This window comes from Sphaerodactylus townsendi, linkage group LG03 (genome assembly GCF_021028975.2).
Source record: "Sphaerodactylus townsendi isolate TG3544 linkage group LG03, MPM_Stown_v2.3, whole genome shotgun sequence".
Taxonomy (NCBI): Eukaryota; Metazoa; Chordata; class Lepidosauria; order Squamata; family Sphaerodactylidae; genus Sphaerodactylus; species Sphaerodactylus townsendi.
Genome location: NC_059427.1, coordinates 168,269,986 through 168,291,215, shown reverse-complemented (window position 1 = coordinate 168,291,215; position 21,230 = coordinate 168,269,986). Strand labels below are relative to the sequence as shown.

General features: G+C 72.3%; 1 protein-coding gene across 1 annotated transcript in view; it reads right to left on the bottom strand.

The window, feature by feature from the left end:
• Positions 1-21,230, bottom strand: part of NCKAP1L (NCK associated protein 1 like) — a 640,546-nt gene that overhangs the window by 194,472 nt on the left and 424,844 nt on the right. The gene's annotated exons all lie outside the window — the stretch shown is intronic.

Here is a 21,230-nt window from a genome sequence, read left to right as displayed (position 1 = left end):
CCCCACCCCCCCCCCCCCCCACCCCCCCCCCCCCCCACCCCCCCCCCCCCCCACCCCCCCCCCCCCCCACCCCCCCCCCCCCCCACCCCCCCCCCCCCCCACCCCCCCCCCCCCCCACCCCCCCCCCCCCCCACCCCCCCCCCCCCCCACCCCCCCCCCCCCCCACCCCCCCCCCCCCCCACCCCCCCCCCCCCCCACCCCCCCCCCCCCCCACCCCCCCCCCCCCCCACCCCCCCCCCCCCCCACCCCCCCCCCCCCCCACCCCCCCCCCCCCCCACCCCCCCCCCCCCCCACCCCCCCCCCCCCCCACCCCCCCCCCCCCCCACCCCCCCCCCCCCCCACCCCCCCCCCCCCCCACCCCCCCCCCCCCCCACCCCCCCCCCCCCCCACCCCCCCCCCCCCCCACCCCCCCCCCCCCCCACCCCCCCCCCCCCCCACCCCCCCCCCCCCCCACCCCCCCCCCCCCCCACCCCCCCCCCCCCCCACCCCCCCCCCCCCCCACCCCCCCCCCCCCCCACCCCCCCCCCCCCCCACCCCCCCCCCCCCCCACCCCCCCCCCCCCCCACCCCCCCCCCCCCCCACCCCCCCCCCCCCCCACCCCCCCCCCCCCCCACCCCCCCCCCCCCCCACCCCCCCCCCCCCCCACCCCCCCCCCCCCCCACCCCCCCCCCCCCCCACCCCCCCCCCCCCCCACCCCCCCCCCCCCCCACCCCCCCCCCCCCCCACCCCCCCCCCCCCCCACCCCCCCCCCCCCCCACCCCCCCCCCCCCCCACCCCCCCCCCCCCCCACCCCCCCCCCCCCCCACCCCCCCCCCCCCCCACCCCCCCCCCCCCCCACCCCCCCCCCCCCCCACCCCCCCCCCCCCCCACCCCCCCCCCCCCCCACCCCCCCCCCCCCCCACCCCCCCCCCCCCCCACCCCCCCCCCCCCCCACCCCCCCCCCCCCCCACCCCCCCCCCCCCCCACCCCCCCCCCCCCCCACCCCCCCCCCCCCCCACCCCCCCCCCCCCCCACCCCCCCCCCCCCCCACCCCCCCCCCCCCCCACCCCCCCCCCCCCCCACCCCCCCCCCCCCCCACCCCCCCCCCCCCCCACCCCCCCCCCCCCCCACCCCCCCCCCCCCCCACCCCCCCCCCCCCCCACCCCCCCCCCCCCCCACCCCCCCCCCCCCCCACCCCCCCCCCCCCCCACCCCCCCCCCCCCCCACCCCCCCCCCCCCCCACCCCCCCCCCCCCCCACCCCCCCCCCCCCCCACCCCCCCCCCCCCCCACCCCCCCCCCCCCCCACCCCCCCCCCCCCCCACCCCCCCCCCCCCCCACCCCCCCCCCCCCCCACCCCCCCCCCCCCCCACCCCCCCCCCCCCCCACCCCCCCCCCCCCCCACCCCCCCCCCCCCCCACCCCCCCCCCCCCCCACCCCCCCCCCCCCCCACCCCCCCCCCCCCCCACCCCCCCCCCCCCCCACCCCCCCCCCCCCCCACCCCCCCCCCCCCCCACCCCCCCCCCCCCCCACCCCCCCCCCCCCCCACCCCCCCCCCCCCCCACCCCCCCCCCCCCCCACCCCCCCCCCCCCCCACCCCCCCCCCCCCCCACCCCCCCCCCCCCCCACCCCCCCCCCCCCCCACCCCCCCCCCCCCCCACCCCCCCCCCCCCCCACCCCCCCCCCCCCCCACCCCCCCCCCCCCCCACCCCCCCCCCCCCCCACCCCCCCCCCCCCCCACCCCCCCCCCCCCCCACCCCCCCCCCCCCCCACCCCCCCCCCCCCCCACCCCCCCCCCCCCCCACCCCCCCCCCCCCCCACCCCCCCCCCCCCCCACCCCCCCCCCCCCCCACCCCCCCCCCCCCCCACCCCCCCCCCCCCCCACCCCCCCCCCCCCCCACCCCCCCCCCCCCCCACCCCCCCCCCCCCCCACCCCCCCCCCCCCCCACCCCCCCCCCCCCCCACCCCCCCCCCCCCCCACCCCCCCCCCCCCCCACCCCCCCCCCCCCCCACCCCCCCCCCCCCCCACCCCCCCCCCCCCCCACCCCCCCCCCCCCCCACCCCCCCCCCCCCCCACCCCCCCCCCCCCCCACCCCCCCCCCCCCCCACCCCCCCCCCCCCCCACCCCCCCCCCCCCCCACCCCCCCCCCCCCCCACCCCCCCCCCCCCCCACCCCCCCCCCCCCCCACCCCCCCCCCCCCCCACCCCCCCCCCCCCCCACCCCCCCCCCCCCCCACCCCCCCCCCCCCCCACCCCCCCCCCCCCCCACCCCCCCCCCCCCCCACCCCCCCCCCCCCCCACCCCCCCCCCCCCCCACCCCCCCCCCCCCCCACCCCCCCCCCCCCCCACCCCCCCCCCCCCCCACCCCCCCCCCCCCCCACCCCCCCCCCCCCCCACCCCCCCCCCCCCCCACCCCCCCCCCCCCCCACCCCCCCCCCCCCCCACCCCCCCCCCCCCCCACCCCCCCCCCCCCCCACCCCCCCCCCCCCCCACCCCCCCCCCCCCCCACCCCCCCCCCCCCCCACCCCCCCCCCCCCCCACCCCCCCCCCCCCCCACCCCCCCCCCCCCCCACCCCCCCCCCCCCCCACCCCCCCCCCCCCCCACCCCCCCCCCCCCCCACCCCCCCCCCCCCCCACCCCCCCCCCCCCCCACCCCCCCCCCCCCCCACCCCCCCCCCCCCCCACCCCCCCCCCCCCCCACCCCCCCCCCCCCCCACCCCCCCCCCCCCCCACCCCCCCCCCCCCCCACCCCCCCCCCCCCCCACCCCCCCCCCCCCCCACCCCCCCCCCCCCCCACCCCCCCCCCCCCCCACCCCCCCCCCCCCCCACCCCCCCCCCCCCCCACCCCCCCCCCCCCCCACCCCCCCCCCCCCCCACCCCCCCCCCCCCCCACCCCCCCCCCCCCCCACCCCCCCCCCCCCCCACCCCCCCCCCCCCCCACCCCCCCCCCCCCCCACCCCCCCCCCCCCCCACCCCCCCCCCCCCCCACCCCCCCCCCCCCCCACCCCCCCCCCCCCCCACCCCCCCCCCCCCCCACCCCCCCCCCCCCCCACCCCCCCCCCCCCCCACCCCCCCCCCCCCCCACCCCCCCCCCCCCCCACCCCCCCCCCCCCCCACCCCCCCCCCCCCCCACCCCCCCCCCCCCCCACCCCCCCCCCCCCCCACCCCCCCCCCCCCCCACCCCCCCCCCCCCCCACCCCCCCCCCCCCCCACCCCCCCCCCCCCCCACCCCCCCCCCCCCCCACCCCCCCCCCCCCCCACCCCCCCCCCCCCCCACCCCCCCCCCCCCCCACCCCCCCCCCCCCCCACCCCCCCCCCCCCCCACCCCCCCCCCCCCCCACCCCCCCCCCCCCCCACCCCCCCCCCCCCCCACCCCCCCCCCCCCCCACCCCCCCCCCCCCCCACCCCCCCCCCCCCCCACCCCCCCCCCCCCCCACCCCCCCCCCCCCCCACCCCCCCCCCCCCCCACCCCCCCCCCCCCCCACCCCCCCCCCCCCCCACCCCCCCCCCCCCCCACCCCCCCCCCCCCCCACCCCCCCCCCCCCCCACCCCCCCCCCCCCCCACCCCCCCCCCCCCCCACCCCCCCCCCCCCCCACCCCCCCCCCCCCCCACCCCCCCCCCCCCCCACCCCCCCCCCCCCCCACCCCCCCCCCCCCCCACCCCCCCCCCCCCCCACCCCCCCCCCCCCCCACCCCCCCCCCCCCCCACCCCCCCCCCCCCCCACCCCCCCCCCCCCCCACCCCCCCCCCCCCCCACCCCCCCCCCCCCCCACCCCCCCCCCCCCCCACCCCCCCCCCCCCCCACCCCCCCCCCCCCCCACCCCCCCCCCCCCCCACCCCCCCCCCCCCCCACCCCCCCCCCCCCCCACCCCCCCCCCCCCCCACCCCCCCCCCCCCCCACCCCCCCCCCCCCCCACCCCCCCCCCCCCCCACCCCCCCCCCCCCCCACCCCCCCCCCCCCCCACCCCCCCCCCCCCCCACCCCCCCCCCCCCCCACCCCCCCCCCCCCCCACCCCCCCCCCCCCCCACCCCCCCCCCCCCCCACCCCCCCCCCCCCCCACCCCCCCCCCCCCCCACCCCCCCCCCCCCCCACCCCCCCCCCCCCCCACCCCCCCCCCCCCCCACCCCCCCCCCCCCCCACCCCCCCCCCCCCCCACCCCCCCCCCCCCCCACCCCCCCCCCCCCCCACCCCCCCCCCCCCCCACCCCCCCCCCCCCCCACCCCCCCCCCCCCCCACCCCCCCCCCCCCCCACCCCCCCCCCCCCCCACCCCCCCCCCCCCCCACCCCCCCCCCCCCCCACCCCCCCCCCCCCCCACCCCCCCCCCCCCCCACCCCCCCCCCCCCCCACCCCCCCCCCCCCCCACCCCCCCCCCCCCCCACCCCCCCCCCCCCCCACCCCCCCCCCCCCCCACCCCCCCCCCCCCCCACCCCCCCCCCCCCCCACCCCCCCCCCCCCCCACCCCCCCCCCCCCCCACCCCCCCCCCCCCCCACCCCCCCCCCCCCCCACCCCCCCCCCCCCCCACCCCCCCCCCCCCCCACCCCCCCCCCCCCCCACCCCCCCCCCCCCCCACCCCCCCCCCCCCCCACCCCCCCCCCCCCCCACCCCCCCCCCCCCCCACCCCCCCCCCCCCCCACCCCCCCCCCCCCCCACCCCCCCCCCCCCCCACCCCCCCCCCCCCCCACCCCCCCCCCCCCCCACCCCCCCCCCCCCCCACCCCCCCCCCCCCCCACCCCCCCCCCCCCCCACCCCCCCCCCCCCCCACCCCCCCCCCCCCCCACCCCCCCCCCCCCCCACCCCCCCCCCCCCCCACCCCCCCCCCCCCCCACCCCCCCCCCCCCCCACCCCCCCCCCCCCCCACCCCCCCCCCCCCCCACCCCCCCCCCCCCCCACCCCCCCCCCCCCCCACCCCCCCCCCCCCCCACCCCCCCCCCCCCCCACCCCCCCCCCCCCCCACCCCCCCCCCCCCCCACCCCCCCCCCCCCCCACCCCCCCCCCCCCCCACCCCCCCCCCCCCCCACCCCCCCCCCCCCCCACCCCCCCCCCCCCCCACCCCCCCCCCCCCCCACCCCCCCCCCCCCCCACCCCCCCCCCCCCCCACCCCCCCCCCCCCCCACCCCCCCCCCCCCCCACCCCCCCCCCCCCCCACCCCCCCCCCCCCCCACCCCCCCCCCCCCCCACCCCCCCCCCCCCCCACCCCCCCCCCCCCCCACCCCCCCCCCCCCCCACCCCCCCCCCCCCCCACCCCCCCCCCCCCCCACCCCCCCCCCCCCCCACCCCCCCCCCCCCCCACCCCCCCCCCCCCCCACCCCCCCCCCCCCCCACCCCCCCCCCCCCCCACCCCCCCCCCCCCCCACCCCCCCCCCCCCCCACCCCCCCCCCCCCCCACCCCCCCCCCCCCCCACCCCCCCCCCCCCCCACCCCCCCCCCCCCCCACCCCCCCCCCCCCCCACCCCCCCCCCCCCCCACCCCCCCCCCCCCCCACCCCCCCCCCCCCCCACCCCCCCCCCCCCCCACCCCCCCCCCCCCCCACCCCCCCCCCCCCCCACCCCCCCCCCCCCCCACCCCCCCCCCCCCCCACCCCCCCCCCCCCCCACCCCCCCCCCCCCCCACCCCCCCCCCCCCCCACCCCCCCCCCCCCCCACCCCCCCCCCCCCCCACCCCCCCCCCCCCCCACCCCCCCCCCCCCCCACCCCCCCCCCCCCCCACCCCCCCCCCCCCCCACCCCCCCCCCCCCCCACCCCCCCCCCCCCCCACCCCCCCCCCCCCCCACCCCCCCCCCCCCCCACCCCCCCCCCCCCCCACCCCCCCCCCCCCCCACCCCCCCCCCCCCCCACCCCCCCCCCCCCCCACCCCCCCCCCCCCCCACCCCCCCCCCCCCCCACCCCCCCCCCCCCCCACCCCCCCCCCCCCCCACCCCCCCCCCCCCCCACCCCCCCCCCCCCCCACCCCCCCCCCCCCCCACCCCCCCCCCCCCCCACCCCCCCCCCCCCCCACCCCCCCCCCCCCCCACCCCCCCCCCCCCCCACCCCCCCCCCCCCCCACCCCCCCCCCCCCCCACCCCCCCCCCCCCCCACCCCCCCCCCCCCCCACCCCCCCCCCCCCCCACCCCCCCCCCCCCCCACCCCCCCCCCCCCCCACCCCCCCCCCCCCCCACCCCCCCCCCCCCCCACCCCCCCCCCCCCCCACCCCCCCCCCCCCCCACCCCCCCCCCCCCCCACCCCCCCCCCCCCCCACCCCCCCCCCCCCCCACCCCCCCCCCCCCCCACCCCCCCCCCCCCCCACCCCCCCCCCCCCCCACCCCCCCCCCCCCCCACCCCCCCCCCCCCCCACCCCCCCCCCCCCCCACCCCCCCCCCCCCCCACCCCCCCCCCCCCCCACCCCCCCCCCCCCCCACCCCCCCCCCCCCCCACCCCCCCCCCCCCCCACCCCCCCCCCCCCCCACCCCCCCCCCCCCCCACCCCCCCCCCCCCCCACCCCCCCCCCCCCCCACCCCCCCCCCCCCCCACCCCCCCCCCCCCCCACCCCCCCCCCCCCCCACCCCCCCCCCCCCCCACCCCCCCCCCCCCCCACCCCCCCCCCCCCCCACCCCCCCCCCCCCCCACCCCCCCCCCCCCCCACCCCCCCCCCCCCCCACCCCCCCCCCCCCCCACCCCCCCCCCCCCCCACCCCCCCCCCCCCCCACCCCCCCCCCCCCCCACCCCCCCCCCCCCCCACCCCCCCCCCCCCCCACCCCCCCCCCCCCCCACCCCCCCCCCCCCCCACCCCCCCCCCCCCCCACCCCCCCCCCCCCCCACCCCCCCCCCCCCCCACCCCCCCCCCCCCCCACCCCCCCCCCCCCCCACCCCCCCCCCCCCCCACCCCCCCCCCCCCCCACCCCCCCCCCCCCCCACCCCCCCCCCCCCCCACCCCCCCCCCCCCCCACCCCCCCCCCCCCCCACCCCCCCCCCCCCCCACCCCCCCCCCCCCCCACCCCCCCCCCCCCCCACCCCCCCCCCCCCCCACCCCCCCCCCCCCCCACCCCCCCCCCCCCCCACCCCCCCCCCCCCCCACCCCCCCCCCCCCCCACCCCCCCCCCCCCCCACCCCCCCCCCCCCCCACCCCCCCCCCCCCCCACCCCCCCCCCCCCCCACCCCCCCCCCCCCCCACCCCCCCCCCCCCCCACCCCCCCCCCCCCCCACCCCCCCCCCCCCCCACCCCCCCCCCCCCCCACCCCCCCCCCCCCCCACCCCCCCCCCCCCCCACCCCCCCCCCCCCCCACCCCCCCCCCCCCCCACCCCCCCCCCCCCCCACCCCCCCCCCCCCCCACCCCCCCCCCCCCCCACCCCCCCCCCCCCCCACCCCCCCCCCCCCCCACCCCCCCCCCCCCCCACCCCCCCCCCCCCCCACCCCCCCCCCCCCCCACCCCCCCCCCCCCCCACCCCCCCCCCCCCCCACCCCCCCCCCCCCCCACCCCCCCCCCCCCCCACCCCCCCCCCCCCCCACCCCCCCCCCCCCCCACCCCCCCCCCCCCCCACCCCCCCCCCCCCCCACCCCCCCCCCCCCCCACCCCCCCCCCCCCCCACCCCCCCCCCCCCCCACCCCCCCCCCCCCCCACCCCCCCCCCCCCCCACCCCCCCCCCCCCCCACCCCCCCCCCCCCCCACCCCCCCCCCCCCCCACCCCCCCCCCCCCCCACCCCCCCCCCCCCCCACCCCCCCCCCCCCCCACCCCCCCCCCCCCCCACCCCCCCCCCCCCCCACCCCCCCCCCCCCCCACCCCCCCCCCCCCCCACCCCCCCCCCCCCCCACCCCCCCCCCCCCCCACCCCCCCCCCCCCCCACCCCCCCCCCCCCCCACCCCCCCCCCCCCCCACCCCCCCCCCCCCCCACCCCCCCCCCCCCCCACCCCCCCCCCCCCCCACCCCCCCCCCCCCCCACCCCCCCCCCCCCCCACCCCCCCCCCCCCCCACCCCCCCCCCCCCCCACCCCCCCCCCCCCCCACCCCCCCCCCCCCCCACCCCCCCCCCCCCCCACCCCCCCCCCCCCCCACCCCCCCCCCCCCCCACCCCCCCCCCCCCCCACCCCCCCCCCCCCCCACCCCCCCCCCCCCCCACCCCCCCCCCCCCCCACCCCCCCCCCCCCCCACCCCCCCCCCCCCCCACCCCCCCCCCCCCCCACCCCCCCCCCCCCCCACCCCCCCCCCCCCCCACCCCCCCCCCCCCCCACCCCCCCCCCCCCCCACCCCCCCCCCCCCCCACCCCCCCCCCCCCCCACCCCCCCCCCCCCCCACCCCCCCCCCCCCCCACCCCCCCCCCCCCCCACCCCCCCCCCCCCCCACCCCCCCCCCCCCCCACCCCCCCCCCCCCCCACCCCCCCCCCCCCCCACCCCCCCCCCCCCCCACCCCCCCCCCCCCCCACCCCCCCCCCCCCCCACCCCCCCCCCCCCCCACCCCCCCCCCCCCCCACCCCCCCCCCCCCCCACCCCCCCCCCCCCCCACCCCCCCCCCCCCCCACCCCCCCCCCCCCCCACCCCCCCCCCCCCCCACCCCCCCCCCCCCCCACCCCCCCCCCCCCCCACCCCCCCCCCCCCCCACCCCCCCCCCCCCCCACCCCCCCCCCCCCCCACCCCCCCCCCCCCCCACCCCCCCCCCCCCCCACCCCCCCCCCCCCCCACCCCCCCCCCCCCCCACCCCCCCCCCCCCCCACCCCCCCCCCCCCCCACCCCCCCCCCCCCCCACCCCCCCCCCCCCCCACCCCCCCCCCCCCCCACCCCCCCCCCCCCCCACCCCCCCCCCCCCCCACCCCCCCCCCCCCCCACCCCCCCCCCCCCCCACCCCCCCCCCCCCCCACCCCCCCCCCCCCCCACCCCCCCCCCCCCCCACCCCCCCCCCCCCCCACCCCCCCCCCCCCCCACCCCCCCCCCCCCCCACCCCCCCCCCCCCCCACCCCCCCCCCCCCCCACCCCCCCCCCCCCCCACCCCCCCCCCCCCCCACCCCCCCCCCCCCCCACCCCCCCCCCCCCCCACCCCCCCCCCCCCCCACCCCCCCCCCCCCCCACCCCCCCCCCCCCCCACCCCCCCCCCCCCCCACCCCCCCCCCCCCCCACCCCCCCCCCCCCCCACCCCCCCCCCCCCCCACCCCCCCCCCCCCCCACCCCCCCCCCCCCCCACCCCCCCCCCCCCCCACCCCCCCCCCCCCCCACCCCCCCCCCCCCCCACCCCCCCCCCCCCCCACCCCCCCCCCCCCCCACCCCCCCCCCCCCCCACCCCCCCCCCCCCCCACCCCCCCCCCCCCCCACCCCCCCCCCCCCCCACCCCCCCCCCCCCCCACCCCCCCCCCCCCCCACCCCCCCCCCCCCCCACCCCCCCCCCCCCCCACCCCCCCCCCCCCCCACCCCCCCCCCCCCCCACCCCCCCCCCCCCCCACCCCCCCCCCCCCCCACCCCCCCCCCCCCCCACCCCCCCCCCCCCCCACCCCCCCCCCCCCCCACCCCCCCCCCCCCCCACCCCCCCCCCCCCCCACCCCCCCCCCCCCCCACCCCCCCCCCCCCCCACCCCCCCCCCCCCCCACCCCCCCCCCCCCCCACCCCCCCCCCCCCCCACCCCCCCCCCCCCCCACCCCCCCCCCCCCCCACCCCCCCCCCCCCCCACCCCCCCCCCCCCCCACCCCCCCCCCCCCCCACCCCCCCCCCCCCCCACCCCCCCCCCCCCCCACCCCCCCCCCCCCCCACCCCCCCCCCCCCCCACCCCCCCCCCCCCCCACCCCCCCCCCCCCCCACCCCCCCCCCCCCCCACCCCCCCCCCCCCCCACCCCCCCCCCCCCCCACCCCCCCCCCCCCCCACCCCCCCCCCCCCCCACCCCCCCCCCCCCCCACCCCCCCCCCCCCCCACCCCCCCCCCCCCCCACCCCCCCCCCCCCCCACCCCCCCCCCCCCCCACCCCCCCCCCCCCCCACCCCCCCCCCCCCCCACCCCCCCCCCCCCCCACCCCCCCCCCCCCCCACCCCCCCCCCCCCCCACCCCCCCCCCCCCCCACCCCCCCCCCCCCCCACCCCCCCCCCCCCCCACCCCCCCCCCCCCCCACCCCCCCCCCCCCCCACCCCCCCCCCCCCCCACCCCCCCCCCCCCCCACCCCCCCCCCCCCCCACCCCCCCCCCCCCCCACCCCCCCCCCCCCCCACCCCCCCCCCCCCCCACCCCCCCCCCCCCCCACCCCCCCCCCCCCCCACCCCCCCCCCCCCCCACCCCCCCCCCCCCCCACCCCCCCCCCCCCCCACCCCCCCCCCCCCCCACCCCCCCCCCCCCCCACCCCCCCCCCCCCCCACCCCCCCCCCCCCCCACCCCCCCCCCCCCCCACCCCCCCCCCCCCCCACCCCCCCCCCCCCCCACCCCCCCCCCCCCCCACCCCCCCCCCCCCCCACCCCCCCCCCCCCCCACCCCCCCCCCCCCCCACCCCCCCCCCCCCCCACCCCCCCCCCCCCCCACCCCCCCCCCCCCCCACCCCCCCCCCCCCCCACCCCCCCCCCCCCCCACCCCCCCCCCCCCCCACCCCCCCCCCCCCCCACCCCCCCCCCCCCCCACCCCCCCCCCCCCCCACCCCCCCCCCCCCCCACCCCCCCCCCCCCCCACCCCCCCCCCCCCCCACCCCCCCCCCCCCCCACCCCCCCCCCCCCCCACCCCCCCCCCCCCCCACCCCCCCCCCCCCCCACCCCCCCCCCCCCCCACCCCCCCCCCCCCCCACCCCCCCCCCCCCCCACCCCCCCCCCCCCCCACCCCCCCCCCCCCCCACCCCCCCCCCCCCCCACCCCCCCCCCCCCCCACCCCCCCCCCCCCCCACCCCCCCCCCCCCCCACCCCCCCCCCCCCCCACCCCCCCCCCCCCCCACCCCCCCCCCCCCCCACCCCCCCCCCCCCCCACCCCCCCCCCCCCCCACCCCCCCCCCCCCCCACCCCCCCCCCCCCCCACCCCCCCCCCCCCCCACCCCCCCCCCCCCCCACCCCCCCCCCCCCCCACCCCCCCCCCCCCCCACCCCCCCCCCCCCCCACCCCCCCCCCCCCCCACCCCCCCCCCCCCCCACCCCCCCCCCCCCCCACCCCCCCCCCCCCCCACCCCCCCCCCCCCCCACCCCCCCCCCCCCCCACCCCCCCCCCCCCCCACCCCCCCCCCCCCCCACCCCCCCCCCCCCCCACCCCCCCCCCCCCCCACCCCCCCCCCCCCCCACCCCCCCCCCCCCCCACCCCCCCCCCCCCCCACCCCCCCCCCCCCCCACCCCCCCCCCCCCCCACCCCCCCCCCCCCCCACCCCCCCCCCCCCCCACCCCCCCCCCCCCCCACCCCCCCCCCCCCCCACCCCCCCCCCCCCCCACCCCCCCCCCCCCCCACCCCCCCCCCCCCCCACCCCCCCCCCCCCCCACCCCCCCCCCCCCCCACCCCCCCCCCCCCCCACCCCCCCCCCCCCCCACCCCCCCCCCCCCCCACCCCCCCCCCCCCCCACCCCCCCCCCCCCCCACCCCCCCCCCCCCCCACCCCCCCCCCCCCCCACCCCCCCCCCCCCCCACCCCCCCCCCCCCCCACCCCCCCCCCCCCCCACCCCCCCCCCCCCCCACCCCCCCCCCCCCCCACCCCCCCCCCCCCCCACCCCCCCCCCCCCCCACCCCCCCCCCCCCCCACCCCCCCCCCCCCCCACCCCCCCCCCCCCCCACCCCCCCCCCCCCCCACCCCCCCCCCCCCCCACCCCCCCCCCCCCCCACCCCCCCCCCCCCCCACCCCCCCCCCCCCCCACCCCCCCCCCCCCCCACCCCCCCCCCCCCCCACCCCCCCCCCCCCCCACCCCCCCCCCCCCCCACCCCCCCCCCCCCCCACCCCCCCCCCCCCCCACCCCCCCCCCCCCCCACCCCCCCCCCCCCCCACCCCCCCCCCCCCCCACCCCCCCCCCCCCCCACCCCCCCCCCCCCCCACCCCCCCCCCCCCCCACCCCCCCCCCCCCCCACCCCCCCCCCCCCCCACCCCCCCCCCCCCCCACCCCCCCCCCCCCCCACCCCCCCCCCCCCCCACCCCCCCCCCCCCCCACCCCCCCCCCCCCCCACCCCCCCCCCCCCCCACCCCCCCCCCCCCCCACCCCCCCCCCCCCCCACCCCCCCCCCCCCCCACCCCCCCCCCCCCCCACCCCCCCCCCCCCCCACCCCCCCCCCCCCCCACCCCCCCCCCCCCCCACCCCCCCCCCCCCCCACCCCCCCCCCCCCCCACCCCCCCCCCCCCCCACCCCCCCCCCCCCCCACCCCCCCCCCCCCCCACCCCCCCCCCCCCCCACCCCCCCCCCCCCCCACCCCCCCCCCCCCCCACCCCCCCCCCCCCCCACCCCCCCCCCCCCCCACCCCCCCCCCCCCCCACCCCCCCCCCCCCCCACCCCCCCCCCCCCCCACCCCCCCCCCCCCCCACCCCCCCCCCCCCCCACCCCCCCCCCCCCCCACCCCCCCCCCCCCCCACCCCCCCCCCCCCCCACCCCCCCCCCCCCCCACCCCCCCCCCCCCCCACCCCCCCCCCCCCCCACCCCCCCCCCCCCCCACCCCCCCCCCCCCCCACCCCCCCCCCCCCCCACCCCCCCCCCCCCCCACCCCCCCCCCCCCCCACCCCCCCCCCCCCCCACCCCCCCCCCCCCCCACCCCCCCCCCCCCCCACCCCCCCCCCCCCCCACCCCCCCCCCCCCCCACCCCCCCCCCCCCCCACCCCCCCCCCCCCCCACCCCCCCCCCCCCCCACCCCCCCCCCCCCCCACCCCCCCCCCCCCCCACCCCCCCCCCCCCCCACCCCCCCCCCCCCCCACCCCCCCCCCCCCCCACCCCCCCCCCCCCCCACCCCCCAGAACCTGCGGCTCTCCAGATGTTCAGGAACTACAATTCCCATCAGCCTCTGTCAGCATGGCCAATTGGCCATGCTGGTAGGGGCTGATGGGAATTGTAGTTCCTGAACATCTGGAGAGCCGCAGGTTCCCTACCCCTGGCTTAGGAGATTGCTGGGTCCTACCTGGAGGGTGGCAACTGTACTGTGAGGTAAGGGCAGAGGGTAGGGTTGCCACCCTCCCGAGTGCGGTCCAGGATCTATTGAGTTAACTGATCTCCACACCACAGTGATCAGATCCCCTGGAGAAAATGGCTGCTTTGTAGGGTGGGCTGCGTGGCATTATACTCCCCTGAGGTTTCTCCCCTCCCCCTCCAAAATCTCCAGGGGGTTACCAACTCAGGGACAGCTTTAGGAGTATGGAGTGAGGAAATGAGGCGTTGATACAGATCCCCCCCCACCCACCCCAAAAAAAAATCATGGTAGTGCTGAGAAAAATAATAGAGAAAAATGAAGGGAAAACGTTTCTGAGACCAAAAGTAGGAAAAAAAACTTGTGGAATTAAAAGAAAAAAACATAGCATTTGGTGGCAAGATACACTGAAAACCACTCATGGGGAAAAGGCTTTTAACTGATGTTTTTCCATAAACATATGTGAACACATTATGGTTTATTATAGGACAACAGTCTGAATACAAGGTTCTCAACTATCCATTTTCATCTCTCAGCCTCCACTCAGATTCCCCCCCCACCCCCCAAAAGAAATACTACTTGGGGCAGGGTGAAGAAAATTGGTCTGTATTATCAATAGTTCACTAATGATAGCAGCACATGATGCCCACTGTTATTGTGTTAGTACAACACAGACTTGGAACAACAATGTAGATTAAGGTTTTAGTGTTTGGGGAAAAGACTGTTGAATATATGTTGGTGTTCCTAAACTTATGGTGGCTGATGCTCTGGTTTTGAGCACCCATTTTGAGTTGGAGGTTTAACATAACTGTGCAGTAGGGCTAGAGTGGCTGTGCAAAAAGAAAATTGTCCCGCACTGTCACCTGCCATATTACAGGTGATGTCTAAAACACATTCATAATACCCCGCAACACCACTTTTTTTTTTTTTTGCAGTATTTTGCAGAACAGATACAACTGAAATGACGAGAGGGGAAGAAACACTGAAACTACCTGGAGGAAGAAGGGGTGTGGAATGATTTCCCAGAAAGCATTTCCAAACCTGGCTTACACTACCAAGAACATAATCAAACTACTTTGTCTTTAGACTTTATTTTTTTAAAAAAAATACAATGCTTTGTTTAGCTCAGGAGAAAGAAACCTTGAACACTCTGAGATTTCAATGCCAGAATTTCTTCTTAACGTAAAAGTTGTTGCAAAAGCTTTAGTAGTCCTGGAGGAGGAGGAAGGAGGTGTTTTTTGGAAAACCCAAAATAACCACCCCCCCCCCCCGCGTTCCAAAGGGACAGGCCAAAGAATCAGTGCCGTGATTGGCGCTAATCGGAAAAACAAGGCTGAAAAGGGGAGGGGAAACCAAGCACAGGGGACGGGGCGCTGTCTTCGGCTCATTCCGCACATGCAGAATAATGCACTTTCAAACTGCTTTCAGTGCTCTTAGAAGCTGTGCAGAATGGCAAAATCCACTTGCAAACAGTTGTGAAAGTGGTTTGAAAACGCATTATTTTGCGTGTGCGGAAGGGGCCTTCATTTAATGGCGACAAAAATAGTGAGGTGGGATGAGGTAATATGACCGGCTTTTTTTTAGACATTTTGGGAAACTAATTTGCATGAGGATATTTTTTTTTAAAGATAGCGTTCAGCTATTTCTTAATTAAAGACACCTCACAGGATTGCTTTGAAAATTGCTCTGAAGCAATTCTTTTATTGTTATTTAGCCAGTTCTCTCAGGCGGATTCTTTCTTCCCACATTTTATTCCTTGTTTCCTGTATTGTGGCTTTTTGGAAGGCTGCTGTTTTACAATGAGACATGGCAGTCGTCCGGGCGTTTCCTTCCAGGACAAGATCATTCTTAATGCTGCTTCTTCTACGTTGCCTGAAGTAACTGGGATGTCCCGTTCTCTCCTTAGATACAAATATTGTTAAAATCAGTACTAGAAAAATAGTTTTCTGTTGATCTAAAATTCACAAATGGCAAGTTATAAGTTAAATCAATAGCGTTAAAATACAAATTAAATAAAATCTATAAAAATTTAGGTCTTTTTATAACTTTGATTTTTTTCTTTTACAGTACCTCCAAGCAAACTTGGCTACATTTGCCGTTGTTTCTTTGTCTGTTCTGTGAGGCCAGAACCCATGTCCAGCCTGCGCAGCTGTCTTGAGAAAAGATAGGTTAGGAAACAACCCCCCAAAAAGCATCAGACATCAGAAACAAACAGAAAGTTTTACTGAACAGAATATAGATCTCTGACAGAAGGTGACCCCTCCCAAGGGAGAGGCACACTCCAGGTGCTCTCGAAAGAGAGACACACCCACCATAAGAACACAAGAAAGACCTTAGTCTTTATAGATACAAAGAATACTGGTACAGATGTCATTAATCATACCTGTAAATTTATCCCATAAGATCATACCCCTTTCACGTGCTATAAGCATGAACCTTAAAATCCCATTAGCTTATTCTGCCTCTATTTCTTACGTGTCACATTAAGACAGTTTTTGAATCAAATTGTTTCTCTGATTCTGTTACACAAATGCTGGAATTTTCCTCTCTGTCAGCTCCTGTGTTTGTCCCTCCCTTATGCAGAGGGGCAATAAACTAACTTCTGCCTTTTCTGGTTTCCAAGGATAACCAGTTTTCCTACTTTTCTACTCTTCTAAGGCTGATTCCGCATGGGCCAAAAACAGCAGTGTGAAAACGGTGTGAAAATGGTGTAAAAGGGTTTAAAATGGTGTAAAAGGGTTTATACCGTTTTCACACCAGTTTCACACCACTGTTTTTGGCCCATGCGGAATCAGCCTAAGTTTGCTCCTGAAGAGAGATACCTCTCCAGGTAAAAACGTTTTACATACATTTCTTAAGATCATAAAACTTCTCTTTTCCCAGGTTAAAATGATTTTAACAAATATACAAACATTATACCATTTGATTCTAATACATACACATTACAATAAAATGTAAGTAATATAAATCTCTCGTTATCATTTCTGTGTTCATTTAACATACATATATATAAACACTTTTTCCTATTAACTAATCACATTCATTTCTATTCTAACCTCTGATCTCTTGTATTGCTCTGTTTATTCATGTAGCTATCCCCTATAGCTGGTTCTGACAAAAACAAAGTTATAAATGTATATTTCTTCTGTCATGTATTAACTTTTCGTGACGAGATCTTAAAGATATTTATCTTTGCTTGCCTGCATAACTGCTTCATGCAGTTTGCTGACATGCAGGGTTGACCTGCTGGTCTCTACACACAGAAACCCCATTTTGATTCAACAAATCCTTAGTTCAGAGCAAATCTTTGATTTATAAAATCATTTCTCTGGTTCTTACAAATTCCATATTCCTTGATATCAAATACAATTTTAAGGCATTTCAGCCAGTCCCACAGTTCCATTAGCCAAAATTGAGATAAGAGTTTTCCTTTCTCTTCCAGGATATTTCATCAATATTGGGTTAATAAAATTATGCCTTTTAGCATCTAACAACTTACAATCAAAAATAAGGTGTTCTACAGTTTCTAATGAGCCATTATTGCACAAGCATTTACAATCCTCAGAGGCTTTTTAAAGAGATTTACCAGTTAAAACTAGCATTGGTCTTATCAACATAAATTTTTTCCTATACTGAGGATTGACTAGAAAATTAATATATGTTGTCATTTTGGTTTCTTTAAAATTACTTGTATCAAAAAAGGGGCTCTTTAGTCTATTTATATCATTACACCTTTCTACAACTTCAATTTTTTGTTTAATTAACAGTGTGATTATATTCGGTTTTTATCAATGTTTCTGTCGATAGGCCGTATGTCAGTGGTGGCATTCAGAAGGTTCGCACCACTTCAGCAGAGCTGGTGGTTAAAATGGTGCTTGTAAACAACCAGTTGTTTAATTATTTGAATCCTACCACTGCCGTATGTCCTTGCTCTGCCACTTATTCTGTTGCAGGTGTGGAGAGAATTGAGTTGAATTGAATTGGCATTCACCTCTTGTATGTAGCACTGTGGGGATTGGAGCTTTGATTTTGTTGTGCTCAGACCAGGTTTAAGACCATTTGTAGCCCACTTTTCTCCTGGAAGGAAAAAAAGACTTGGAATGGGTTATAACAACTTCAAATGCAGCCAAATACAAACAGCGAAAGCCTGTGTTTAACAAGGATTAAAAGCAGCTGGAAATCTTTTATCCACTGACTTTTATCCACTGTTGAAATAATTCAGTCTCACACAGCTATTGGAAAGCTAATAATGTGAAGGCCTTCCCAATCTGCCCCAAAGGGCTGTCCCACCACTGAGAAAGCTCTAGAGACAGCAGATACCAATCTAATATGCCTATCCCATCAGGCCTTGGTGTGATTATTGCAGCTGTTAATCAGGAGTTTGTTGGGAGAGGCAGTTCTGAACCAGATGGGCAGGAGGGCTAATATATCTTGTAAGCCTGCTGTAAATGGCCTTTTGGATGTGCCCACAATTTCAAATGGATGGGCTAGATTTCAGACATCACTTTTAATTCTGCAAAGGTAGTAGAATTTCCAAGCTGGAATTGCAACTGATCTTTAGATAGACAACAACATAAGTCACTGATTGATTAATTAATTAATCAAAACATTTATTCTACTTCTGGAGGAAATGGCCACTTTGGAAGGTGAACTGTGTAGCATTGTGCCCTCCCTAAACCTTACTGTCCCAAACTTCACCCTCAAATCTCCCAGTATTTCTAAACCCAGACTTAGCCTTGTTAACTTACTGCAGCAAAATATTTTCTGTCTAAAAGCCAGCTTTGCCATTACTCAGTTTAAGATAAGGAACGCTATGACAGCATTGCGATTTCAAACAATGCCAACAAATTATTTAGAAGGCAGATATGCCAAAATACCAGCTGAACAACGAATTTGTATCTGCAAACAGGAAGTAGAGGATTTACCTCATTATGTTCTGAACTGCCCCCTGTACGCAGAGCTCTAGGCTAAGTTTCTTTTGAATAGTTTCTGAATATCCCTGTCCCAGGTATATTATGACCTCAGACAAATTATGCCTTCTCCCTTTGCGGATTTGGATCCCTTATATATCCTATGGTAGGGTTGGCTTTCTATTCACTTTGGCAGCTACAAAGATTCGCCTTCCAACAATGTAATAAATCAAATCATCAAACCTTACCTGGTTTACGTTAGGTGGGAAATACATAATCTGTGAACATATTGTAGGGGGGAAAGTGAAAGATTTAGTGTTCAATGATGGATTTTTAGTGAATTTTTTTTTCTTTTTTTTCTTACCTGTTGGAATAACAAGTTGGCTCAGAAGTTGTAATGTAACAATGTAAAAGCCAGCTTTGCATGTGAGCTTTAATAAGCAAGACACTAGTTTAAAGGTGATGACTGGTAAAATTGTGTTATGTTTTGAAACCGTGGCAAGAAGTGTCTTTATGTGTTTTCCTCAATTAAAAAAAAAACACCCAGCTATTTTAGGGGGGGGGGGGTTCATCTCTTGATCCTACCTAGATGTCAGGTATTGACTTTTTTGTCTTTCGGGAAAATGGTGCATAATCATAATGTCAGTAAGACATTAGCGGATTAGTTCCTTAAGAATCAAATATTTAAAGCTCTTTATCATCTGGTTTTTCTTTCCTGTGTCTCATTGCTTCTGTGTGTTGTTTGTGTATTAAATGTTATTGAGAAGTGAATGGAAGGTTAGGACTGAGACTGTTTTATTCTGCTGGAATCAAACGACTCTCTTAGGTACCTTTAGAAGACAAAGAAATATAGTTGTTCCCTCCAGAGGAGTCATCTTAGCAGTATATTAATAAGAATGTTTTAGTGTGGTTGTTAAAAGCAGATTAAATCAAGATATCTTTCAAAAGTTACCTGGAGAAGGCAGTACATCCCTAAGGAGTTTACCATTCAAAAGCATTTGGGCAGCAACCTATAGAAGTATGTAGCTATATCCAGAATCTGGAGATCAACAATTGGGAGCTGTGAATCCCTTTTACACAGCTAATTTTGCCAATAATTCATTGGCAAATCTAAGCAGATCCATAAAAGACTTTGAAATACACTTCCATCCTGTTTTATTAAATAGTCAAATCTATTGTAGAGTATTTTAAATATTTCACTAAGCGCCCATAATCTGTACGATGTGACTGCATAATACTCGTTGATCCAAGTATGCCAAGTTTGGAGTGCCACTGGTCATGCTTACTGTCCTCCTGTCATATCTAATTAACTTTTTTATTGATGTTCTTCATACTGTGTTATTGTTTTGGTTGTAGTTATTGTTATCTGTAACTATTGTCTATGGATACTTAGATTTGAGTCCAGTTATACCTTAGAGACCAACAGGATTTTTGGAAACGGTTGCCAGCCTCCCCAGGGTGGCTGGATATCTCCTGCTATTGCAACTGATCTCCAGGTGACTGTGAGTTGGATTGGAAAAAATGGCCGCTTTGGAAAGTGGACTCTGTGGCATTATGCTTCATTGAAGTCCCTTCCCTCCTCAAATTTCGCCCTCCTCAGGCACCACTCCCAAATTCTCCAGGTATTTCCCAACCCAGATCTGGCAACCCCATTTTTCAGGGTATGAACTTTTCAAAGTCAAAACTCTTTTTGTCATATACTAACATGACTACCTTTTGAAACTAAATAGTTTTGGGTTGTGTTTTTTTTTAAGTGAGGTGATGTGGAACAAGCCGTTCTCTTCAGGGAATGAGGACGCAAAAACATTGTTTTTATTTATTATGTTTATACCTGCCAACATACAGGATCTGTAGGTGGCTTCAGCATTGAAACATCCCCTTAGAGATGGCAACGGCTACTGACTCTCTGTAACTCATGAGCTTTTTATCTTCAAACCCTGGTTTAAACTTTTTAAAGCTTTTGATCTTTAATTTTTATTTTCTCCTTATTTTTTCTGCTCTCCTGTCTGTTTTGGAGAAAGAAGCAGCAGTGGCGTAGTGGTTAAGAGAAGGTGTACTCTAATCTGTAGGAACCGGGTTTGATTCCCTGCTCTGCCGCCTGAGCTGTAGAGGCTTCTGGGGAATTCAGATTAGCCTGTACAATCCAACACACAACAGCTGGGTGACCTTGGGCTGGTCACAGTTCTTCTGAGCTCTCTCAGCCCCACCTACCTCACAGGGTGCTTGTTGTGAGGGGGGAAGGGAAAGGAGTTTATAAATCCCTTTGAATCTCCTATAGGAGAGAAGGGGGGATATATATCCAACTCTTCTTCTTAGTTGTTTAGTTAGCCTTGGAGAGCTGGATATGACACTACTATCTAGTGCTGATAGTCTCGGTTGTTATTGCTTTTCATTTCTTGCCTCTGCTGCCGTGCAGTGAAAGCAAGGAAACGCTTTCGTTCTGACTCAGATTCAGATTTAATTCAAAAATCCTGCAAACAAATTAGCATTGATTCTTTTGTTAGCAACCAACTGCCAGTTTCCTTTGTGAATGGGCTCAATCTCACTAACAGATTTTCGGCCTTGGAGTGCTCTCTGGTCCCTCCTCCTGAGAGTGAAAACAAACCAGCTCTTCCCCTCTTGCCCTCCGAAGCTGCTTCATCAACAGCTGAGGGGGTTACTGAGATTAGTGACTCTGTTGTTAACTGTGGGAATGGCTTGGAGGTTTCCTCTAATATGCCCACTTTGATGGAACTTCTAGCAAATCAGGCCTTTTTTATTTCTAAAACATTTGAGACACGGCTGCTCAACTTCATTTCTTTAACCATCAAATTCGAGGCGCTCTATTCTTTCCATAGTTTGGAAAATATAAATATTAACAATAGTAATAAACCCGCCTCATGGACTTCATTCCATCATGTCCCAGCGTATTTGTTCCTGGACCTTATAAATTCTCCTATGTCTTTGATTCTCCAGAAACGCCAAGTGGCTGTAGCAGTTGGAGATACCGATCTCAATTTTGGTAAATCGTCTAACTTTAAAAGAATTCAGATGTCATTGAGCAGATCACTGAGTTGTAATCGGAGGAAGGTCCAACTTAGGTCTTTTGAACGTTTACCATATTATGACCATATGTACCATATTACAGGATGATTTTAGATTTTGGAACTCCTGCTTGTCCTGCCCAGCCATAAAGAGTATGTTGCTAGACATTATGATACCTTGTTCATGAGGGTCTTTAAGAACAGCAAAGCTCTCAAATTAGTGATCCCAGCCTGCGAGAATGAAGGGGTTATTGAGCCCAGCCCCACGACGCAGGCTCCCCCTATGATCTCGCTGAGTGAACTACAATAATTTTTCT